We start from the raw sequence: 7,500 nt of genomic DNA, 5'->3' as shown, positions 1-7,500 counted from the left end.
AAATTCAGGTGAGGGATGTACGCGGAGTAGTCGCGCCGGTTCGTACCCATATCCGCAGCAGGTCTCCAAGGTGAAGAGCCTCTAGTCGATAGAATAATGTAGGTAAGGGAAGTCGGCAAATTGGATCCGTAACTTCGGAATAAGGATTGGCTCTGAGGACCGGGGCGTGTCGGGTTTGGACGGGAAGCGGAGGCGGCCGGTGCCGGGCCTGGTGGACGCTCAGCCCTCCTCGGAGGTGTCTGGGCAGAAGCTGGACCCGCGTTCCGGCCTTCCGCGGATCTTCCTAGCCGTAAGGCCGTGTCGGTTTCGTCTCGTGCGCGATCGGCGCGGTTCTGTACGACCGCCGTTCAACGGTCAGCTCAGAACTGGCACGGACAAGGGGAATCCGACTGTCTAATTAAAACAAAGCATTGCGATGGCCCTCGCGGGTGTTGACGCAATGTGATTTCTGCCCAGTGCTCTGAATGTCAACGTGAAGAAATTCAAGCAAGCGCGGGTAAACGGCGGGAGTAACTATGACTCTCTTAATAACTATGACTCTCTTACCCGTGGTGACACGTGGTCGCGGCAGAAATGCGGACCTGTAACCAGTTGTGATTGCGTATCGCTTCTCCTTGAGGGACTCGGCGCTATAAGTCCTGGCATCCGATATTGTCTTCACTCAGACGACTCGCATGAACGCTGGTTAGCCGAAAGGCAGTAAGAGAGTAAGTTGCTCCACTTGGCGTCCAGTGCCCCTTCGGGTCGGTCAAGACCAGCAGCGCCCAGGAGGGGAAGCAGCTCTGGGCGTTAAGTGCAATGGGGTCGAGCAGCAAGCCGCTGTTAGCCCAACTCCTACCCTCAACCTGCACGTGGTGTCGCTGCGATCGCCGATGAGGGGGGGGGGGTGAGTCTACAGAACTAAAGAAGGGTGCAGGATCCAGCGACCGTGGAACTGTACTTACTCCCAGTAGACTCCCTGGTAGACCGGGAGTTAGCGTTTTCCGCCAAGTGCTCAGTCGTCGCGCAACAGTCCCGAAGCCGGGATTGGCGGGGCGGCTGAGCGCTCGGTCAGGCTTGTCCTTGGACCCTCATTATGAGCGGCGCGGCAGGCCCTATCGAACAACTTTTGGGTCTGTGGTCCAAGTGAGCTTGTGGGGGAGGTACCACAAGAGCCGTGATGGGGGTGTCATCTTTTAGAGTCATCCCAAGCCTAGCGATTATCCTTCGGGTACGGCCTTGCAAAAATCGTGGGCGAGCGGGGGATTCGGGTTAGCAGCCCGCTTCTCCTTTAATTCAAAACGCTCAGGACAATATAGAGAATAGCGTCTCTCGGCTGGCAGGGGTGCCACCGGGCGTAGCGCTCAGAATTCCGGGGAGTGGAGGGCACTCCGCGACCTCGATAAATGTAGATGGTGTGACGGGATACCCGTGTCCGGAATGTGGCCGGGACTTCACGACCAAAACGGGGCTTGGCGTCCACAGACGTAGGGCCCACCCCGTGGAAACGAATGACGAATCAAAGCCGCCGCAGGTGAAGCGACGGTGGCGCGAAGAGGAACTGGCGCTGCTGGCCAAGACGGAGGCTCAGTTGGGGATGGAAGACGGGGCGGTGATCAACAAAAGACTCTGGACAGCGCTTGGCGCAACGCTGCAGAGATCTTTAGAGGGGATCAAGGGTGCTCGCAGGGCAAAATCATATAAGGCTCTTGTTGAGCAATATAAGGCCGTGTGTCAGGCCAAAGATCGAGGTGCACGATCTTCAAACGCGTCACCCTCCCCTCAACGTGATAACGCAAATCACAGTACAGAATTGACACCACCCGTTCTGACCTCCCATAGTCCTCCACAGACGCCGGCGGCCCAGCCCTTGGACGCGCCGCCTAGCCGAAGACCAGCGGCGGCGACCCCGCCGACGAGTGACTGCGGCGCCATCATCGAGAAGCTGCTAGCCAGCGGCGCCTCGCGGATGAAGCCGCAGCCCCGGCGGCGGGGTAAGCTGAAACCTGGACGTGACGACGGTTGTAAAGAGACCGAGACTGCAAAAAGATCGAACCGAGCCCGCAGGCGAGAGGAGTACGCCCGAATTCAGGAGATGTATCGGAAGTGTCCCGGTCGCGCTGCAGCGGAAGTGATCGACGGCCGATGCAGGGGCGTGAAGCACAGTTTGAAGGAGTTGGACGCCTACTGGCGACCGATTCTGGAGACAGTGTCGAACGCTCCTGGGCCCACACCGGAAGCTCTAACCGCTTTACGCGGGAACGAGCAGTACGGGGGCGGCTACGACTACTCTCCGCTCTGGGAGCCCATAACTTCTGACGAGGTGAAGGCGACCATCGTAGACCTACGGACAGCGCCAGGACCCGACGGAATTCGCTCGCAAGACTGGCGAGGCGTCTCTCTGGAAAGTAAGGTGAAGCTCTTTAACACCTGGATGACTGCTGGTGAGATACCGGAACCGCTGCGACAATGCCGGACCATCTTCGTGCCGAAGAAGGATGATCCTGCAGACCCGGGCGACTACCGGCCGATTTCAATCGCGTCGGTACCGCTCAGGCACCTGCACTCGATCCTGGCGCGGAGGTTGGAGAGGTGTTGCCCCCCTGATGTACGACAACGCGGATTTATCTGCGCCGACGGTACCCTGGAGAATTCCGCGGTACTGGACGCTGTACTGGGGGATAGCAGGCAAAAGTTGCGAGAGTGTCACGTGGCGGTGCTCGACTTCTCGAAGGCATTCGACACAGTGTCCCACAAGGCACTTGTGGAGGTGCTTAGAGGGCGGGGGCTGCCCGGGGCCTTTTGCGACTATATCGCTCGACTGTACGAGACGGCAAATACCACCTTAGCCGTGAATGGGAACTCGAGCGAACCTGTGAAAGTCGGTAGAGGAGTCCGCCAGGGAGATCCACTCTCGCCTTGGCTTTTTAACATGACAATGGATCTTGTTCTTGCGTCCCTGCCACAAGAGGTAGGCTACAGGCTTGAAACCGAGCGTGTCTCGGCGATGGCTTACGCCGATGACCTAGTCCTTGTCGCGGGATCTAAAGTGGGGATGCAGACAGCCATTGACAGCGTATACCAAACGGGGCAACTCGTGGGGTTACGGTTGAACTGTGCAAAAAGCGCGGTGATTTCAATGGTGCCCGACGGGAAGCGCAAGAAGCATCACTATCTGACCGGCCGGGTTTTCCGTATTGGGTCGAAGTGGTTGCGTCAAGTTAGTTGCGTTGAACGTTGGCGCTATCTCGGTGTCGATTTTAAGGCATCTGGATGCGTGACGTTAGAGCAAGACATTGGGCGAGCCCTGGACAACATCTCCAAGGCGCCTCTCAAACCGCAGCAGCGGCTTGAGGTGGTAAGGACCCACCTGATCCCGAGATTTTTGCACGGCTTCGTGCTGGGCAATATCACGGACGACAGGTTGAGAATGCTCGACGTACAAATCCGGAGTGCAGTGCGCAAATGGTTGAGACTTCCTAACGATGTGCCTGTTGGATACTTTCATTCGAGAATCAAGGACGGCGGCCTGGCGATCCCATCGCTTAGGACGAGTATACCGGAACTCATTGTAAAGAGGTACGGGGCGCTCGGCTCTTCGCGGTGGTCTGCTGCTAGAGCTGCCGCCAAATCCGCAAGGATTCAGAAGAAGCTCAAATGGGCCAATAAGCAACATATCAAGTTTTCACTCGAAGACCCTAAGGATGCCAATGTGAGATCTAGCAAACTGTATTGGCGTGAAAAACTCTATGCGTCTGTTGATGGATTCGAACTCCGCGAGTCGTCACGGACACCCGCGTCCACTAAGTGGATAAGGGAAAGATGCTCGGAGTATACTGGCCGTGATTACGTGCAGTTCGTGCATACGCACATCAACGCGCTCCCGTCGCGCATTCGCACGACAAGGGGGCGCCGCACTGGTCGTGAGGCCGAGTTGAACTGTCGTGCAGGTTGCACATTCAGGGAGACTACGGCCCACTGCATACAACAGTGTTTCCGAACGCACGGCGGTCGTATTGAGCGCCATAACGGAATTGTGAAGTTTCTCGGAGAGCACATGGTAGCCAAAGGTTGGAGAGTGGAAATGGAGCCTCGAATCGTTTGCCTCTCGGGTGCCGTCTGCAAGCCAGATATCATAGCCGTGAGGGACGGCGTCGGGGTCGTTGTGGACGCACAGATAGTTTCGGGTCAGCGGTCGCTGGATGACACTCATCGTGACAAACGTAATAAATACGGGCGTCGCGAAGGGTTGCCCCGGTTGATTGCAGACAGACTGAATCTGTCCGACGAAAGTGCGGTTCACTTCACTTCCTGTACGCTATCCTGGCGAGGTGTCTGGAGTGCAGCGTCATACAGATTTCTAAAGCATATGATCGGCATAAATGTGTCCCTTTTAGGGTCCTTTCCAGGGTTCGTGTTGAGAGGTAGCCACATGAACTGGACCAGATTCAACCAAATCACCAATACACGTGTTGAGAGCGCGGAGGGTTCGACACTCCCTCACCCCGCCTAAGGGATTCTGCCGGGTCCCGACCCCTGGTTGTGCAACCTAGATAGTACAGGGCACGCCCCACATACAATCACCTATAGCGAACACCCGCCAGGGGATTTACCATCTTACCGGTACAATAGCCTCTGTAGCGGGACAGTAGCGGTGGTGGGCCTACTGTTCTGGTTCTAATCTCGTTAATCCATAATGATTACCCTTAGGGGGACGTCACGGTGTACGAACTGCATTACTTTTTTATATACAGAGCTTGAAATGATAGCCAAATGCCTCGTCATCTAATTAGTGACGCGCATGAATGGATTAACGAGATTCCCACTGTCCCTATCTACTATCTAGCGAAACCACAGCCAAGGGAACGGGCTTGGGAGAATCAGCGGGGAAAGAAGACCCTGTTGAGCTTGACTCTAGTCTGGCATTGTAAGGAGACATGAGAGGTGTAGCATAAGTGGGAGATCGTTTCGGCGGTCGTCGCTGAAAAACCACTACTTTCATTGTTTCATTACTTACTCGGTTGGGCGGAAGCGGTGCGCGGTCGATTTACTCGGCGGGCGCACGGTGTTTCGTTCCAAGCGTGCAGAGTGGTGGCGTGGCGGCAACGCTCGTCACCGTTTAAACTCCCGCGTGATCCGGTTCGAGGACACTGCCAGGCGGGGAGTTTGACTGGGGCGGTACATCTGTCAAAGAATAACGCAGGTGTCCTAAGGCCAGCTCAGCGAGGACAGAAACCTCGCGTGGAGCAAAAGGGCAAAAGCTGGCTTGATCCAGATGTTCAGTACGCATAGGGACTGCGAAAGCACGGCCTATCGATCCTTTAGTATAAAGAGTTTTTAGCAAGAGGTGCCAGAAAAGTTACCACAGGGATAACTGGCTTGTGGCAGCCAAGCGTTCATAGCGACGTTGCTTTTTGATCCTTCGATGTCGGCTCTTCCTATCATTGCGAAGCAAAATTCGCCAAGCGTTGGATTGTTCACCCATCAAAAGGGAACGTGAGCTGGGTTTAGACCGTCGTGAGACAGGTTAGTTTTACCCTACTGATGGCGTTGTCGTTGCGATAGTAATACTGCTCAGTACGAGAGGAACCGCAGTTTCGGACATTTGGTTCATGCACTCGGCCGAGCGGCCGGTGGTGCGAAGCTACCATCCGCGGGATTATGCCTGAACGCCTCTAAGGCCGAAGCCAGCCTAGCCGAATCCGGCAAGGATATGCTCACTGTGGAGCCCCGAGAGTCGGGAGGCTCTAAACAATGTGACTTTACTAGTCGCGCTTTACATCGTAAGGTGCGACGTCGAAGCCCATTTGAATCGCAGAGATCGGTGCGGTCGGTTTAACACGTGCACCATGGCTCTGAAGGTTCGAATTTACCTCAGTTCGATGTCGGGGCTCGGAATAGTCTGTAGACGACTTACGTTCCTGGCGGGGTGTTGTGCTCGGTAGAGCAGCGTCGTGCTGCGATCTGTTGAGACTCAGCCCTACGCCAGGTGATTCGTCCGAGGACGATCGTTTTCTTTTTTTTAATTTAACAAAATGTGAACATTCGTTTAAACGTTTACCATTCATTCATTCATTCAGTGCAGGTTCCACGATCAGTCGTTTTAATTTTCGTTATTTAAGTCTAACAAAATTTGAACATTCGTTTAAATTTTGTTAGACTTAAATAACGAATCAGTTAAAATTTGTCTTCTTGTATGTTTTTTTTTAGTTTATAAAAAACTAAAATATATTATAAACCATACCTATTTTTATTTTCTTTTGTTCACAGGTACATAGTTGAATTCGTCCAATCATATAAACGGCGCCTTCAACTAGAGGATTCAACACAAAATCGGTATGTTATTGTATTTATTTATTTTTAGAAAACGTACGTGGGTTCCTTTAAGTTTTTTTTTTTCAGCTTTGCAACCTTTTACTCACTCACTGCCCCAAAATCCAAAACCAACAAAATATTAGTTTTTCCAAAAAGTTACGTTTTCAAAAGTTAGGTTATGAAAAGTTAGGTTTTCAAAAGTTAGGTTATGAAAAGTTAGGTTTTCAAAAGTTAGGTTTTCAAAAAGTTGGATTTCATAAAGTTAGGTTTTCAAAAGTTAGGTTTTCAAAAAGTTGGATTTCATAAAGTTAGCTTTTCAGAAGTTAGGTTATCAAAAGTTAGGTTTTCAAAAAGTTGGATTTCATAAAGTTAGGTTATCAAAAGTTAGGTTTTCAAAAGTTAGGTTTTCAAAAGTTAGGTTTTCAAAAGTTACGTTATCAAAAGTTAGGTTTTCAAAAGTTAGGTTTTCAAAAAGTTGGATTTCATAAAGTTAGGTTTTCAAAGGTTAGGTTTTCAAAAGTTAGGTTTTCAAAAGTTAGGTTATCAAAAGTTAGGTTTTCAAAAAGTTGGATTTCATATATTTAGGTTCTCAAAAGTTAGGTTATCAAAAAGTTGGGTTTCATAAGGTTAGGTTTTCAAAAGGTTGCACAGTAAATTATATTATTATTACTATTAGGTATGATTTAAATTCAATTTTGTGTGAAGATTGAGACAAGGACATAATATTTCCGCGCCCGGGCGACACCTGTCGGGAACCGACCGAACTTCACTGTCCGCTGACGTGGGTGCCATTAGCGCGAGGTGCGCTATTATCCCAATAGATGGCGCTTTAGCAACATTTCTCGGGTAGTGACGTGTAACAGTCGATAGTGAATAAAGAGTTAAATTATGTATAAATTTAATAATAACACAACACACAGAATCATTCATTATTATGCAAGTATACGTATGTAGTGAAAATAAATACCAACAACAGTATAATCTATTGCTTATATACATACAGTAACATTATTTAATTTTATCGTTAATTTATCAACTAATTATAGACATCGACATTTTTTACATTTTTAAAACATTTATTAATTTGATGATAATAATAATAATATTATTATTTTTTGATATTCATAATAATACAAATAAAATAATATCGATACTCGAATCTACAGAATGTTATGCTACATCACTACCCAAGAAATACTGCTAAAG

The 7,500-nt window shown here is 50.4% G+C and overlaps 1 pseudogene; it reads left to right on the top strand.

Annotated features, from left to right (window-relative positions):
• LOC135077407 (large subunit ribosomal RNA) overlaps positions 1-5,977 on the top strand; it is an 8,126-nt pseudogene extending 2,149 nt beyond the window's left edge.
• Positions 5,978-7,500: the final 1,523 nt, after the last annotated feature.

This window comes from Ostrinia nubilalis, chromosome 1 (assembly GCF_963855985.1).
Source record: "Ostrinia nubilalis chromosome 1, ilOstNubi1.1, whole genome shotgun sequence".
Classification (NCBI taxonomy): domain Eukaryota; kingdom Metazoa; phylum Arthropoda; class Insecta; order Lepidoptera; family Crambidae; genus Ostrinia; species Ostrinia nubilalis.
The sequence above is the reverse complement of the archived record's forward strand: the minus strand, read 5'-3'. Positions and strand labels throughout refer to the sequence as shown.